This window comes from Macaca mulatta, chromosome 5 (assembly GCF_049350105.2).
Source record: "Macaca mulatta isolate MMU2019108-1 chromosome 5, T2T-MMU8v2.0, whole genome shotgun sequence".
In the NCBI taxonomy this organism is placed as follows: domain Eukaryota; kingdom Metazoa; phylum Chordata; class Mammalia; order Primates; family Cercopithecidae; genus Macaca; species Macaca mulatta.
Window position 1 is genome coordinate 170217752 of NC_133410.1, and position 18935 is coordinate 170236686.

The 18935-nt window shown below is 32.3% G+C and overlaps 1 protein-coding gene across 1 annotated transcript in view; it reads right to left on the bottom strand.

Moving 5' to 3' along the window:
- Positions 1-18935, bottom strand: part of FSTL5 (follistatin like 5) — an 810882-nt gene that overhangs the window by 289395 nt on the left and 502552 nt on the right. The window lies entirely within an intron of this gene.

An 18935-nucleotide genomic window follows, 5' to 3' on the forward strand; every position in this document is an offset into this window, starting at 1 on the left:
ACTATTCAGCATATCATTAAGGGAAACAGAGGGGTTACTGTAAAATATAAACAATATAGATTTTCACTATTAATAGAAGTGTTTTTAAAAATGTATTTTGATAACATACTTAAAAACATATTTTAGTAAGAAGATTTAAAAGCACAGATATATAGATGTAAAAACATATTAAAAACACAAAGATATACACATACATGTGTAAGAAGCTAAAATTTAATGTTTTAAAGCATTTACATTGTAATGAAAAGAAAATATTTGCCAAGAAAGCCTACGTGGGAAAGAATAGAAATGAGGGGGAAAAAAGGGAAGATTTGATACAGCAGATTCAATGCAAGTTATGTACAAGATATTTCTTAATGAGAAATATCTTTATATCCAGCTTTATACTCTGGGTTGACTCAGTTGAGATATCAGTTACAAAACTAAAAGCATACCAATAGACATAAAGGCAAAAACCAAGAATATAGATAAAACAGAATACTTCCTAAGCATTTCAATTCACCAGATAGGCATGACTCTAATAGGAATCCTTTGAATCACTTCAATAAAAACTCAAAAACATAACAATTGATCAGTGATGATTTAACTACTCATTCTCATTAAGAAATATCACACAAGAATAAAAGACAGAAAAATATCTTGTGAAGAATCACATCACCCATTGGTTTCTTTTCCCCATTGCTGCCCTGGTCTTTGATGTAAAACATACTAAACATATTAGATTGTCTGCATCACTTTTATATTTACATCCCTTCTTGGCAGAAAAGAAGAAAAACACTCCAAGACTCAACAGTCAGAACTGCATAGTCTATCAACATATTTTGGATGTTCTCTAGTCCCACTGAGGCATGACACTGCAGTCATATGACTATGTCACACTGCAAAGTGTCTCTGGAATTGGCTTGTTTGATTGGGACATTACACATTTAAGAGGTACAATGACCATGCTAGGAGTTAAAGTCTGTAACTTAACAGTTTATCAGGAAAAATGTAACAAAGTCTGTCAATGTGCAGTAGCCACAGAGAGAAACGAAGAAGATGCTTTTCAGTCAAGACATACCATACTCTGTTTAGCAGAGAGTTGCATATAAATTCTCTCCCCGGGAGAACTCTCCTGGGCTTTCATGTGCAGTGTTGCCACATTTCTGGGGCTCCACTGGGGATGGAGACCCTCTCTTCCACACAGAGGTCTTATGAATCAGTATCTGAGATTGGCTTTATACTCTGGATTGACTCAGTTGAGATATCAGTTACAAAACTAATAGCATACCAATAGACATAAAGGCAAAAAAAAAAAAAAGAATATAGATAAAGCAGGATACTTCATATGCATTTCAATTCACCAGATAGGCATGACTCTAATAGGAATCCTTTGAATCTCTTCAATAAAAACTAAAAAACATAAGAATTGATCAATGATTATTTAACTACTCATTCTCATTAAGAAATATCACACAAAATTATGTGAGAACATATTTAACTAGTGTTATTCTTTCTATAAAAGTGATAAATACATACATTTGTTATTTTATCCTGAATTTGGGCTATAAAAAGTATAACATCATATTCTATTAATAAATGCATCTCAGCTAATATTCTATTTATTTTCAAAATCATAATACAAATGAACACACAACACAATATTAATCTAATATTGCTTAATTATCAATTTAATATTATACCACTCAGATATTAAGTTCACCATTTTGCTAAAATAACAACTTAAGAACATATTGAGTTCAGAGAAATTATATCTTTATATAATTCATTTTTTATGTATCAAAATTCTCATTTAGTAGTTTTAAAAAACAGAGAAGTACTGTTTTATCATGAAAGCATACATTTGGATGCATTAATTTACTCTAGAATTCAAATATTAAAATTCTAGTTAGACAAGTAACTGTATTTTTCTCCTGAAGGCATGTTTCATAATTAGATTTTAATACATTACTAAGAAATACTTCTGCAATGTGCTTTAAAGGAAATTTTTTTTTTTACTTAAACCTGGAACCATAATATAATTTATGCTAATGAGGTGCTATCTCATAGACATTTTCTAAAAATTGTTAATGTATAACTTATATGGATGAAAAAGTCATATTTTTGTAGAAAAAGAAATATTACAAAGGATGTACTAGATTTTAACTGCATTAATTATTATTATAAATGAGATATTACCTTGCAATGTGGCATATTACCCAATATAAACTAATTTGTGTGATACAACTGTAGGAAACAAATCACATCAGATAATTGCAAGCTGGCTTCTAGTATAATTCTGAATTTAAATTCTATCACTTCCTAGTTTCAGAATCTTAGTTTCATCATCTGGAAACTAAAGGTAATGGTAATAGCTATATCATAGAAACCTTGATTGATATAAAATATTTAGTAGGCATTCCACAAACAAAAAATAACAAAAAGTTATTAATATGATTAAACTACTGAACATTACCAATTCAAGTAATTCCAGTCTTATGTTATGATATCTTATTTGCTTAAAACAAACTTAACTGCTGATCAGTGATAGACTGGATAAAGAAAATGTGGCACATATACACCATGGAATACTATGCAGCCATTAAAAATGATGAGTTCATGTTATTTGCAGGGACATGGATGAAGCTGAAAGCCATCATTCTCAGCAAACTGACGCAAGAACAGACAATCAAACACTGCATGTTCTCACTCGTAAGTGGGAGTTGAACAATGAGAACACATGGACACAGGGAAGGGAACATCACACACCAGGGCCTGTCGGGGGTTGGGGGCTGGGGGAGCAATAGCATAAGGAGAAATACCTAATGTAGATGAGGGGTTGATGGGTGCAGCAAACCACCATGGCACGTGTATGCCTGTGTAACAAATCTCCACATTCTGCACATGTATCCCAGAGCTTAAAGTATAATACTTTTTTAAAAAAATAATAAAATAAATAAATTAAAGGCCCCCCCCCCAAAAAAAACTTATAATTATTCACATCAGTATTTGGAAAATACACACACACACACACACACACACACACACACACACACAGAGTAATATACAAAAATAATTGCTTTCCTTGAGATCAATGTAGTTTTTAAGGTTATTTTCAGGTTTTCCAAGAATATCAATAACCATACATCAATTCATTCACTTTTTATTCCACATATTAATTTCAACATTAAACATTTAAAATACTTTTTAATATTAAAACTATATTAAGATAGCAATTTTTAAAATACATTAAAAATAAATTGTTAAAAATAACAACATATTTTTACTGAATGAATCTATATGTACAATTCTTCTTTCTTCGCGTATAATACAATTTCATAAATGTTAAAACATCCCTTGAATTAAAATACATGATCCCAATTTAGGGGATTTATATGTAACTGACACTGAATTTTTATCACAAAATTACAAAATGCTCTTTTGAAACTACAGAATATTTCTTTTAAGAAATGTTTGGTCATTTATAACATTTAATTTGCATGTATTTCCAAGTAAAGAAATAATACAATGAGACAGAAAGAGAGCCAGAGAGAGAGAGAGGAAATGAGCCAAAGAGAGGCAGATAGAGACAAAGAGAAAGAAGAAGTTAGAAGAGTGAAAGAAAACAAGAATGAACAAAGCATGGCATCTCAGGGAAAAATACATAATCTAAGATTGAAATCAATAGGTACCACTTTATACTATGTTGTTTTTATTTCTTTTTAATGGCCATAATTTAATTAACAAGTATTGAGTGTCTGCCTGTCTGTGTGTATCACGCATTTGGAAATCTTATTCCTTCTCTTCATGATCTTAGTACTATTGGAGAGTCATAGGACAAAAAAAAAAAAAAAAAAAAAAATTAGCTACAAAGTTTCCAGGATATCAGTGCCAAACTCTGGCCCTTGTTGCTTCCGTGTGAGAACTGAAAGGGTGTTTCCCTTTTCTAAAGAACTGACATTACAGTTTGCACTTTACTTTTCTCAAGACTAAGAAGACTGCAATTAAAATGTATCCTTTAGGAATTTTCATGTATATAATATATTGTTATTAACTGCAATTATCATGTTGTACAAAAAATAGATCTTTTGAACTTATTTCGCCTAACTAAAATTTTGTATTTTTTGACCAACACCTCCCCAGTCTCACCACAGAAAGTGTGAATTAATGCATATATCGATTAGCTTCATTTTGCCATTCCACAATGTATTCATAGTCTAAATATCATGCTGCACACCATAGATATATATTTTTTGTTTGTCAATTAAAACATGCGAATTAATTAAAAATATTAACTCCTCAAAAGAAGACTGCAATGGAATGATGAAAAAATAATAAACCAAAACTTCATTTTCCATAAGCAGGTTGGTAAATATACATATCTGTGATGAATGCAATAATTTAATATATTATACATATAAATATGTATACTCTATGATATATTTTTATGTAGTATATATGATACTTATTATATAATATATAAATGTACAAACACATATGTGTGTATGTGTACATATACAGTCTGCGCACTTAGAAATAAACCCCAGTGATCATGCTCACAGAGTCCACCCTCATAGAAAACAATTAAATTAATTAAAGGTGTGCTTTTTCCCTCATCAAGAATAACAGAATAGTGTTGTAGGGAGACCCCCTGAAACTATTGCTGTGGAATAAATAATGAAATGCTCCTGATTATTGTAAATACAAAATTGCATGCAGGATTGTGTAAAGACAATGCCAGGTTGGACTGCCAGAATGAGCCAACAGCATATGATGTGCTTCCCTCTGCAGAGAGCCTATGAACTGGTGTGCAGTCAGGAAGGTTTCACATCACCAAGATTCCTATCCCAGAAAAGCAGATGTTCATAGCTCTGGGAATGGAATGTGACCCTCGTGGAGAGCCTATAAATGGACGCATGGGGTCGCCTGTCCATATGGATAAGATAGGGCTATAAACGCCCTCATCTTGCCACGGCTCTTCTAGGCCTGTTAGGGTTAAGGCATACTCCCTTCTGAGAATTCCTGGTCTAACCAGTTGTCTAGCTTCACATCCTGTTACTATGGATTGTTTGTAACCAGCTTTTGCTGCAGCCGTTACTGCTGATTAATATCTTGCTAATCATAGGTTATGGAAACATGGTGTTTCTGTTTTAAGGCTCTGTTAGAAATTACTGATGCACACACTATATTGTAAATTCTTATCTCTGTATACTGTACTTCTGCATACAGATGTTATGTTAAAGAATTACTTCATCCCCATGTGACCATCTCACCTCATAATCAAATGACCCTAAATCCCTTACTAACCTACCCCCGCCCTCACTAAACTTAATAATAAATGCTGGCATATCCAGTGCATTGGTGGCACCATGGGATCAGAAGACAGTGACCCCCCTGGACCCAGTTTTCACTATCTTGTGTGTGTCTATTACTTCTCGACCTGCCGATCTGCCTGGGAACAAAGAGAGAGCCCCGTTGCATTGCAGGCTGCTGCCCAGATCCCACAATATAGTGTCAAACATTTTTTTGACATTTTAGCTTCGAGAAATGAGACAAAAGAAGAGTGAAATAATCTTTGTGGTTTTTAAGGCCCACATTCTTTCAAGTTTTGTTTTCAGCATTACTACTGCTATTGATAATAGAACCTACACAAATAAATTACTGAAAATATAGAAAGATAATATTACAGTTAAAAGAGTCCAGTTGGATTTCAGAGGGAGCTCTATCATCACTTTTGATCAACAGAAAGAAGAGTATGCATTTGTCGCAGCTGCAGATATATTTTCAAAATAAACTGCAAACTCAGTGAAGGTGGAAAAAGTTTCAGCATGATGAAAAGTGAGAAATGGGAAAGCAGCAATACAGGATGAGATTTAATTTAGATAAATGTAAGGTAATACACAGAAGGAATGCCAAAAGAAAGAAACAAGTTGAAGAGTATTGTTAAGAGAACATCATTTGATTTATTGTAGATTATTTTGGGAGAGAATTTTGATGCCTGAGAGTGAAGTAAATGCTAAATAAAACATTAGTTCTAGCATATGAAGGGGTATTAATTTTTTTTATCTATATACCTAGGATCCATTTTTATCAAGCGGCAATATCATTAAAAGCAATAGTAATTTTAATAGCAAAAATGTATTAAACACTACATATGTGCTAGATATATTAAATTCTTTATCTTAGTATTCAACACCTTAATAAATATTGAAGCAAATACTCTTATTATCCCTATTTTATTGATGGAGAATTAGATCTTAAAGATCTTAAGTAATTTTTCAAGGTTGTACAATTATAAAGAGAGGATCATGGATGATGCAAAATTGGAAAACTTATAGGGTAAAACTTAAAGAAGAAAAATAAAAAAAAATTGCAAAAGCATTGGAAATTAATATATAGGAATAAAGAGTTTCATTGAAACACAATGTTCACAAACGACAATGATAGCTAACATACATTGAGTATCTACTATAAGCTACATACTGGTTTTTCATGCTTTGCAGGTTTTGACCTATTTAATAATCAAAAATCATAGGAATTAAGATTATTATTCTATTTTAATAGTAGATACACTGAAGCAGGAAAAAAAAAGTATGTAACTTACGTAAGGTCACGTAACTATTAAGTGGTAAAGCAGAGATTCAAATTCCACACTTGCCAGTCCAACCCCATGAATATGTGCTAGTTATTCCTACACTATGTTGGCTCTTGCATTGGAAAAGGGGGAAAAATAAAGCAGAATACAAGTATAGAAATAAAAATAGGCAAAATTAGGATTATTGAAAACATGTGCTTGGTACACATTATAATTGTTAATAGGTATTTATTGAATACATCGAAAATAACCTATGTGAATTAGGTAAAGTTTGAGATAAACATCTCATTGAGAAACTAAAACTAATAAGCCAATATGATCTCTTTCTTCATTCAGTTGACAATATTAATTGATCACATAGTATGTGCTAGGTACTCTTGTGACATGTGGAATCCATTTTGTGAAACAGTGAAGGGTTATGCCCTCACAGAGCTTATATTCCAAAAAGTACAAAACAATATTAAACTGAGTCTCAAACATTTGCACTTTTATTCTTAATTGTATTCTTCCAGTTATCTTTAAATCAAAACATAATTTCACCATGTAAAGTCAAGTCTATTATTATACCAAAGATAATTAAAAGATACAATTTTTGTACATTTGTTTACATAAGTATTTGTTTATAGAATAAAATAATATGTTAAACATGAATATAACCCAAGTCTCAGTTTAAGTACCTAGTGCTTTTAAATTCAAGTTAATTTGACTTAACAGGATACAAAGTGCAATGTCATGTATTCTGCTTGTTACATTGCATCCTGAGCTCTGAATCTGCTTAACGAGATCAGTGTTGGGACTACCTAGTCATCTTGTCTCAATCTAAGCTATTCTTTATTACTTCCCTTATGCATTTCCTCACCCCTACAACCTTTCCATCTCCCTATTCAGTTTTAGGTCCACTAAGGTCAGATTGACTTATTATTTTATCTGTTTAATAAAGGGTTATCCCAAAGCACTTGAGATAAAGTGACAACCACTTTAACTTTTCTTTTTTTGTTTGTTTGTTTTTGTCTTTCTCCCTCTGTTAGCTTTCTTTGGAAGAACGAGGATGTGGTATACACATCCATTTCCCAAACGATATGATTTATGCCACCTTTCTTAAGAGATTAGACTTGGATCTTATTTTAAATGTTTTTTTTTTTAAATTTCTGTTACATAAGGAATAATTTAGAGAAACACTTATAGTAAAATATATTTTTTCATATGTCATTCTAAATTTTCCCTGCGAGAAAATATCAGGAAAACATTTTGTCAAGTAACAAATTTATGAAAGATTAAGTAAACATTTCAGAACACACAGTAACAGTAGCCTTATGGAGGCTTAAAAATCTATGGCACATTAAAAGACTGAAACTAGCAAGATTCAAATGAATTCCATGTTTTCTATTCTTTACTGCTTGTAAGTTCCTTTTTGGCATTAAAGGAAAACATAATAAATCATTCAGTTCAGTGAAGTGCAACACTGCAAATGGTAATGATGTGAAGATACAGTCTAGAAATCAAACTGAATTAGAGTCAAAGCAAAAGTTCCATTACATGAGAGAGTAGCTATGGAAATCAATTAATGAAGCAGATAAATTTAATCCTAGGTCATGTGAATTGAGAAAAATAGCCTCTGAATGTGCATGTGAGTGTGTGATTTGAATATAATCTTATAAAACATAAATTATTAAACTAAACATGTTTAAATACTGTGACTGAAAACAGACATCTCAGATCACCATTGGTTTTTGTTGTTTTCTCTGTTGTAAGAGGGAAATCAAAAACAAAAAACGACATCAATGAAAAATTGAGAAATATAAAATCTAATTAGGAAACAAGTTAGCAGGCATAACTAGCATTTTGTCAATTTTTTTCTAGCTATTTTTTAACGGGATGGATGTTTTTAGGTTTCAAATATGTTTGTGGTTATCTTCCATGATTATAATTAGGGGTATACTAAACATATATACGGCATTGACACTGACCAATAATAACAGGCAGTGCAAAGGATATTCCAAGGTCTGCTCATGCCAGTTTCCTAATAGCCCTGGCAGTAATCAGGATTTACATAAATGTTGAAATCTTATTCATAATCATCATTTAAAAATACCTGAAACATATTGTAAAGAATATACATAATTTATTTAAATATTTATCTTTTAGGGCAATAAAATATAATCCAACAGGTTATATGCTTATAACCATATTTTCTCCTCATATTATGTCACCTGAATTTAATTTAATAAAATAGATAAATTGAAAGGTTAAATTTTAGAATATTTTAAGGCGTGGTATATGTTGTCAAATTGCTTTACAAAAGAAAAATAATTGCGGGAAGGTGTTATGTTTAGTCATGTATCACTTAATGTCAGCATTTCTTAGAAATGCAACATGAGGTAATTTCGTCTTTGTGTGAGCATCACAGAGTATACTTACACAAAGCTAGATGGTACAGACTACTGTACACCTACTGTAGATGGCATAGCCAATTACTACTAACCTGCAAAACTGCATAGCATGTTATGGTAACGAGTACTATTGTGGGCCATTGTAACACAATGGACAGTATTTGTGTATTTAAATATTTCTAAACATAGAAAAGGAGCAATACAAACATGATTTAAAATATTTAAAAATGGTGTACTTGTATGGGAAAATTACCACGAAAGGAGCTTGTGTACAGAAAGTTGCTCTGGGTAAGTCAGTGAGTGAGTGGTGGGTGTGTGTGAAGGCCTAGGACATTCCTGTATACTATCATAGATTTTATAACTGCAATACACTTAAGTTACACAAAGTTGATTAAAAATTTCTTTCTTCAATAATAAATTAACCTTATCTTACTGTAACTTTTTACTTCGTGAACTTTTAAATTTTTTTAAACTGTTTGCCTCTTCTGTAATAACACAACTTAAAAGACAAACACATAGTTCAGCTGCACAACCATATTTTTTTTTATTTATGTCTTTAACCTATAAGCATTTTTCCAATTTTAAAATGTTTTATTCTTACTTTCAAAATTTGGAAACCTTTTTGTTAAAAAATAAGAAACAAACACACACATTAGCCTCGGTCTACATAGGAACAGGAACATTATCACCATCTTCCCACCTTCCATATTCACATCTTGTCCCACTGGAAGGTCTTCAAGGGCAAAAACTGGTATAGAGCTGTCATCTCCTACGATAACAACGCCTTCTTCGACCTAAGAGACCTGGCTAAGGCTGTTTTACAGTTAACTTTTCTTTCTTTCTTTTTTTTTTTTTTTTTTTGAACAGAGTCTCACTCTGTTGCCCAGGCTGGGGTTCAATGGTGCCATCTCGGCTCACTGCATCCTCCTCCTCCTGGGTTCAAGCAATTTTTCTGCCTTAGCTTACCGAGTAGCTGGGACTATAGGTATGCACCGCCACACCTGGCTAATTTTTGTATTTTTAGTAAAGATGGGGTTTCACCATATTGGCCAGGCCATTCTCAAACTCCTGACCTCGTGATCCGCCTGCCTTAGCCTCCCAAAGTGCTTGGATTACAGCCTTGAGCCACCGTGCCCAACCAACTTTTCTTTTTTAATAAGTAGAAGTACACTCTAAAATAAAAATGAAAAGTATAGTAAATACACAAATCAGTAATACATCTGTTATCTTTATGAAGTGTTATGTACTATACGTAATTGTATGTGCTATATTTTCATATCATGATCAGCACAGTAGGTTTACTTACAACAATGTCACCACAAACACATGAGTAATGCATTGTGATGCACAACTAGGGGCTAGAAATTTTTTGGATCCCTGGTAATCTTAAGGAACCATCTCTGTCCATGCAGTCCATCATTTACCAAAACATTGTTATGTGGTGCATGATTGGATATTAACATATACAAAAAACATAATATATGATATATATATGTGATTTTGGAGTTGGCATTATTTATTTTTCCCTAGGAACGACAGTATTAATCAAATTTATTACTTTTTCCATATTAGCATTTTAATAATTTTATAAATTAAATATACTCTGTATAGAAGTTTTATAATACTTGAAAAAAAAACAGAAAAATAATCTACATTTTAAAAAGGTCATCCATAATCCTCTACCAAAATATTTTGATATATATGTATAAAAATTATATTAAAAAATCTAAATTTTGTTAAATGTATGTGTGTGAGTATAAACAATTATATCATTACATGCATGCATATAATATAAAACTTACATGAGTAACATTCTACCTACAGGTTAGTAACTTTTTAAAATTAACTATATTTATTTCCATAGGTTATTGGGGAACAGGTGGTGTTTGGTTACATGAGTAAGTTATTTAGTGGTGATTTGTGAGATTTTTGTGCAACCGTCACCCGAGCAGAATACACTGCACCCAATTTGCGGTATTTTATCCCTCACCTCCTTCCCAGTCTTTCCCTGAGTCCCCAAAGTCCATTGTGTCATTCTTATGCCTTTGCATCCTCATAGCTTAGCTCCCACTTATGAGTGAAAACATACGATGTTTGGCTTTTCATTCTAGAGTTATTTCACTTGCAATTAACAGTCTCCAATTTCATCCAGGTTGCTGTGAATGCCATTAATTCATCACTTACTGCAACTGAGTAGTATTCCATGGTATACATGTATACATGGTATACAGTAGTATTCCATGGTATACTACAGTTTCTTTATCCACTCATTGATTGATGGGCATTTAGGTTGGCTCCATGTATTTGCAATTGCAAATTGTTCTGCTATAAACATGCGTGTGCAAGTATCGTTTTTGTATAATGACTTCTTTTGCTCTAGGTAGATACCCACTAGTGTAATTGCTGGATCAAATGGTAGTTCTACTTTTAGTTCTTTAAGGAATTTCCACACTGTTTTCCATAGTGGTTGTACTAATTTGCATTCCCACCAGCAATTTAGAAGTGTTCCATGTTCACTACATCCACGCCAATGTCTATTATTTTTTTGATTACGGTCATTCTTGCCAGAGTTAGGTTGAATAGTATTGTGGTTTTAACTTGCATTTCCCTGATCATTAGACATGTTGAGCTTTTTTTTTTCACATATTTTTTGTCCATTGGCACATCTTCTTTTGAGAATACCCTATTCATGTCCTTAGCCCCCTTTTTGATGTGCTTGTTTGTTTTTTTCTTGTTGATTTGTTTAAGTTCCTTGTAGATTTTGGATATTATTCCTTTGTCAGATGCATAGTTCGCAAATATTTTCTCTCACTCTGTGGGTTGTCTGTTTACTCTGCTGACTGTTCCTTTTGCCATGCAAAAGCTCTTTAATATAATTAGGACCCAGCAATTATATTTGTTTTTATTGCATTTGCTTGGTCATGAAATCTTTGCCTAAGCCAATGCCTAGAAGGATTTTTCCAATGTTATCTTCTAGAATTTTTATAGTTTCAGGTCTTATATTTAAGTCCTTGATACATCTTGAGTTGATTTTTGTATAAGGTGAGAGATGAAGATCCAGTTTCATTCTCCTACATGTGGCTTGCCAATTATCCCAGCACCGTTTGTTGAATAGGCCCTTTCCCCTTTTTGTTTTTGTTTGGTTTGGTTTGGTTTGTAAGTATTTGGGTTTATTACTGGGTTCTTTATTCTATTCCATTGATCTTTATGCCTATTTTTATAGCAGTAACATGCTGTTTTGGTGACCATGGCCTAACAGCATAGTTTGAAATCAGGTAATGTGGTGTCTCCAGATATGTCCTTTTTGTTTAGTCTTGCTTTGTTTATGCAGGCACTTTTTCGGTTCCATATGAATTTTAGGATTGATTTTTCTAGTTATGTGAAGAATTATGGTGGTATTTTGATGGGAATTGTATTGAATTTTTTGCTATTGACAGTATGGTCATTTTCACAATATTGATTCTACCCATCCATGAGCATGGAATGTATTTCCATTTGTTTGTGTCATCTATGATTTATTTCAGTGGTGTTTTGTAGTTTTCTTTGTAGATGTCTTTCACCTTCTGGGTTAGGTATATTTCTAAGTGTTTTATTTATTTCATTTTTTATTTTTTGCAGCTATTGTAAATTGTAAAAGGGGTTGAGTTCTTGTTTTGATTCTCAGCTTGGTCGCTATTGGTGTATAGAAAAAATACTGATTTGCATAGATTAATTTTGTATCTAGAAACTTAGTTGAATTCTTTTGTCACTTCTAGAAGCTTTTTGCAGGAGGCTTTAGGGTTTTCTAGGTAAACAATCATATCATCAGCAAACAATGATGGTTTGACTTCCTATTTACCATATCGGGTGCCCTTTATTTCTTTCTCCTGTCTGATTGCTCTGGCTAGGACTTCCAGTACTATGTTGAAGAAGAGTGGTGACAGTGGGCATCCTTGTTTTGTTCCAGTACTCAGAGGAAATGCTTTCAGCTTTTCCCCATTCAGTATTACGTTGATTGTGGGTTTGTCATAGTTGACTTTTATTATATTGAGGTGTGTCCCTTGTATGCCAATTTGGCTGAGAGTTTCAATCATAAAGAAATGCTGGATTTTGTCAAATGCTTTTTCTGCATCTATTGAGATGGTCATGTAATTTTTGTTTTTAATCTGTTTATGTGTTTTATCACCATCTATTGAGACGGTCATGTAATTTTTGTTGGTAATCTGTTTATATGTTTTATCACATGTATTGACTTGCATATGTGAAACTGTCCCTGTATCCCTGGTATGAAACCCACTTGATCATGATAGATTAACTTTTTGATATGTTTTTGGATTTGGTTTGGTATTATATTGTTAAGAATTTTAGCATCTATGTTCATCAGAAATATTGGTCTGTAGTTTTCTTTTTTGGTTATGTCTTCTCTTGGTTTTGGTAGTAGAATGATATGGCTTCATAGAGTGATTTAGGAGGGATTCCCTCTTTCTCCTTTGACATATATTTGTATCATTGTCAAAAGTTATTTGTCCTCTTTTGATAACTGCATTATATTACCTTCTGTATATGCAAAATATTTATAATTTATTTAATCAATATCATATTTTTGGTATTTTTCTCATTTCTATCTCTATTACATTTTATTCTAACTTAATTGTAACTTGTGTGCAATAGGCACAATTTTAAAATAAAATTCTTTTATAGATTAAATTCCTAAAGGTAGAATATGTGAAACAAATTTTGTGCCAAATTTAATGATTTAATTTATATTTGACACTTGACCTGTTAAAATGAATTCAAAAGTTTAACAAACTGGACAATGATCCTATGTTTATCTGGCTCCTGCCAACGTTGTGTATTATCATGAAACAACAAACACCACACACACACACACACACACATACATTTTGACAATTAAATAAGTGAAAAATTGTGCCTCATTGCATTACTATTTAAAATAAAAGATTTGAAAATAAATATACAAAGATATAATAATGGTTAAATAATTTATATTACATCCATGATGATTTAAGTACAATGTCTAGTGACATTTATTTATCTGCCCTAAATGTCACAAATAATTTTGTCATTCATTTATACTATACAATCATATTTAATAAAATGCAATTCACTTAACATATGTGCTTTAAGATTTAGTCCATTGATGGTCTTCTCATATAAAGCCCATCTTTATAATATTTCTTTAATTACTTTATTCTCCTGTTCAATATTTTTATTATCCTTATGCATTTATTTTTATAAATTTATTTTTTAACCGACAAAAAAATATCTTTTTAAAGTTATTATAATTTTTGCATAACAAACCACCTTGAAACTTGTGACTTATGGAGGCAAACATATCCACTCACGAATGTGTAAGTCAGTGTTTCAGCCTCAATTCAACTAGGCAATTATTTCACTTTAAACTTTTTCACTTTGTAGCATTTTATTGGTAAATACACTAGGCATGGAAGGTGTAGGAAAGCCTCACTCACATCTTAATGGGGGCATGTGTGTCACCCCTCACTGCTCTTCCACTGAGCCATTCTCTCTCTACCTTGGGCTTCCTCACAACAGAGTGATCTCTCAGTATTTGGACTTCTTACACCTTGCTTGTTGTGCAAGAAGGAGAATATCAACAGATGGAAAGTGTTATGGTTAGAATGTGTTCCCCAAAACTCACATGTTGGAAACCTAATCCACAATGCAACAGAGATGGAAGGTGGGGCTTAATGGGAGGTGGCTCAGTCATGAGGGCAGCGCCTCGTGAATTAATGCTTCTATAAAAAGGCTTACGGAAGTGAGTTCCTTCTGCTCTTCTGCCATGTGTAGACACAATAAGAAGGCCATAAGGAGAGGCTGGCACCTTGATCTTTTGCAATGTCCTAAACTGTCAGAAATAATTTTCTGTTCTTTATCAATCATCCAATCTGTGATTTTTGTTTTTGTTTTGTTTTAAGAGAACTGTCTCCGTCAGTCAGTCAGGCTGGAATGCAGAGGAGTGATCACTGCTCACTGCAACCTATAGCTCCCGGGCTCAAGTGATCCTTTCACCTCAGCCTCCGTGGTAGCTGGGACTACAGGTGCGTGCCACCACACCCAGCTAATATATTTAATTTTTATAGAGATGGAATCTTGCTTTGTTGCCCAGGCTGGTCTCAGGCTCCTGGCTTCAAGTGATCCCCCTGCCTTGGCCTTTTAAAGTGCTGAGATTACAGGCATGAGCCACCATGCCTCCTGGCCCAGTCTGTGATACTCTGTTATAATCGCACAAAATAGATGAAAACAAAAACTGCAGTTCTCTAAAGGCTTGGCATTAGTAGCTATGTAGAATCATTTCTGCCACATTTTGTGGGTCAGAGCCAGCCCTTATTCAATGGAAAAAGAAATATACTACTCCTCTGGAAAGAAAGGTTGGCAAAGAGATTAGGGCCATTTACATTTCACCATGCCTTTAAAAAGTGTATTATGGTTTCTCATTTATAGAAATATTACTACACGCTTACAATTCCACAGAATTTTAAGTTTCTTATTATAGCTAATATGTTTTTTATGGATAACTTAATATAAAACATTTAATTATATTCTTTATACAATGAATAGCATCTTTCATTATGTTTTCTAATGTTTATTGCCAGAATCAGGAATACTACTGCTTGTTTATTCCCCTTGAAACCAACAGCCTTCTCAATTATAATCCTTTTTAATTGGAATTTTAAGTTTTCTAAATATGCAATTACATCATTTGCAAATAATAATTGACTTTTTCTGCCCTTGTTTCTGACTGATTTTATTAGTCCTATTATGGTTAGTTAATTTCAAAACAAACAAATTACTTGAAGTCATGAATTACTTCATTTCATGCAGCACTAAGTTTTGTTGGGAAGCATTTATGTTGCTATACACAGCTATATATATTCTGCTCATACAACACCCTTTTTGGTATTTTGTAAGTGAAGACTATAGAAAGAGGGAGGTACTATTTTGAGTAGGAAAAAGAAATGTTTGCTTAAGAAAGCCCTCCTCACTTTCCTGGGATAGAAGGACGGATTATTCTTTTTCCATTTTTAATAAACTCTATACAGAACAAACTCTACAAAAGAAAGCATTTTTTTCTTTATGAGATGACTTTTGCTCAGTTCTATAGAAAGGGTTTTTAGTTTCTATTGCTGCATAATCCAGGACAGTAGCCAATAGCTCAAATCTCTGAGCATTTGAAATGTGGTTGGTTTAAATTGTGATGTGCTGTGAGTATACAATAAATACTTAATCGTATAGACAATACAAAAATATAAAAATCTTATTTAAATTATTATACTAATCATATACTAAGTAATTTTTGATATGTGAGTTTCAGTAAAATGCATTTTAAATTTAATCTCATACATTCTGTTTTACATTTTTAATATGGCTATTAGAAAATCAGAAATTACACTTCCAACTTGCAGTATAGTTTTATTTGACAGCACTATTTTAGAGGATTTTTTTTTACTGAAATTAAATCCATATAATGTACAATTTATGATCTTAACTATACAACTTAGTACACTAACTACATTCACAATGCTGTGAAACCACCACCTTACTCTGGTTTCAAAAATTCTGTATAACTTTACAAGAACACACTGTATCCGTTAAGCAACTATTTATTATTTCCCAATTCCCTCATTAACTGGCAATTACTAATCAGCTTTATGTCGCTATCGATTTACCTATTATGGATATTCCATATAAAAGAAATCATCCAATATATGACCTTTTTGTCTTTGTTGTTTCACTTATCATACTTTCAAGATTCATCCAAGTTGTAATATGTATTTGTATTTCATTTGTTTTCATGGCTGGATAATATTCCACTCTGCATATATACCACAATTCCTTTTTCCATTCACTGATGGGTGGAAATTTGGGTTATACCCAGATTTTGGCTGGAACATACATAAACAAGTATTTACTTGAGTTCCTGTTTTTAATTCTTTGGAGTAGAAGCCGAATGCTGGGGCATATGGTAAATCTATGTTTAACAAACTACCAAACTTTTTTCTACAGTGGCTGTAACATTTTACTCTACCAATAGCAATAGGGTTCCAATTTTCTACCTCCTTGTCTATACTTGTTATGTTCTGTTTTCTTCTTGTATTTACCATGTTGTTAGATAATACTTTATTTTATTTTTATTGAGGTAAAATACACATATAAAATTGACCATCTTGTGAAGTTGTGCATTATTTTGGTTTTGAATTGAACTTTAATAGCAAATGATGCTCAGCATATTTTTATATGCTTGTTGACTATTTGCATATCTTCTTTTTGTAAATTTCTATTCAACTATTCAAGTCACTTGCCCATGTTTTCATTGGATTGATTGTCTTTCTGTTGTTGAGCTGCAAGAAGTCTTTATATATTCTAGATATAAAACTTATCAGAAATGTGATTTGTAAATACTTTTTCCCTTTCTGCAGGTTGTCTTAATAACATTGGATCATTAAAGGATTTTTAGGTTTTCATAACTTTTATTTTAAGTTCAGGGGTACAAGTACAGGTTTGTTACATAAGTAAACTTGTGTCATGGGGGTTTGTTGTAAAGATTATTTCATTGCCCTCGTGTTAAACCTGGTACCCATTAGTTATTTTTCCTGATCATCTCCCTCCTCTCACCCTCCACCCTATGAAAAGCCTGAGTGTGTGTTGTTCCTTCTGTGTTTCCATGTGTTCTAATTATTAGCTCTCACTTACAAATGAGAACATGCAGTATTTGGTTTTCTGTTCCTGCACAAGTTTGCTAAGAATAATGACCTCTGGCTACATCCATGTCCCTGCAAAGCACATGATTTCATTCTTTTATATGGCTGCATAGTATTCCATGGTGTTTATGTACCACATTTTCTTTACCCAGTCTATCAAATTCCAATTTATCTATTTTTTTATTTTATTGCTCATGCTTTTTATGTAAAATCAAATAATACATTGTGAAATTTAAGGTCAGGAATATTTGCCCCTATGTTTTCTTCTAATAGTTCTATAGATTTAACTTTATTATTCAGTTCATTCACTCATTTTGAGTCAAATTTTGAATATTAAGTTAGGTAAGGTATTCAACTTCATTCTTCCACATGTGCCTATCCAGTTGTCCCAGAAATATTTATTGAGACAATTATTTCTCTTATTGAATACTCTCAGCTTACATGTTCAAAATCAATTGGGCATAGATATTTCAGTTCATTCTAAACTTTTAATTCTGTTGCATTGTTCTTCATGCCTATCTTTCTACTAGTGCCACACTTGATTGCTATATTTTTGCAGTTTTGAAATTGAGACGTGAATCTTCCCAGTTTGTTTTTCTTTTCAATATTATTTTGGTTATTGGTGGAATGTTGACATTCCATATGAATTTGAATAATTTTCTTGGAAAAAATTGAATTGAGATTTTGATAGGAATTCTATTTAATCTGCAGATTAGTTTGGGCTTAACTAATATTGAAGTCTTCCAATTTATAAACAGTGGATGTCGTTCCCATTTACTTTGGGTAGTGTTCCAATTTCTTTGGGCAGTATTTTGTAGTTCTCAGCATACAAGTCTTTTAGCTCTTTGTATACAATTATTTCCTAGATATTTTATTCCTTTAGCTACTACCATGAATGGAATCCTCTTATTTCTTTTGTGGATTGCTCATTAGTGGTGTATAGAAGCACCACTAATTTTTGGGTGTTGTTCTTTTATCCTGCATCTATGCTGAATTTGTTGATTATCTCTAGCAGTGTGTGTGTGTGTGTGTGTGTGCGCGCACACATTCTTTGGACTATATATGTACACATATATTTATATACACAATATGTATATTCAAAATAAACATATACACATACATACAAAATACATATATATAATCAAGTCACTCAAAAATAGAGAAATAGTCATTTATTTACTTTATTTTAATAAATAGTCATTTATTTTACTTTAATAAATAGTCATTTATTTTATTGACTGTTTTCATGTA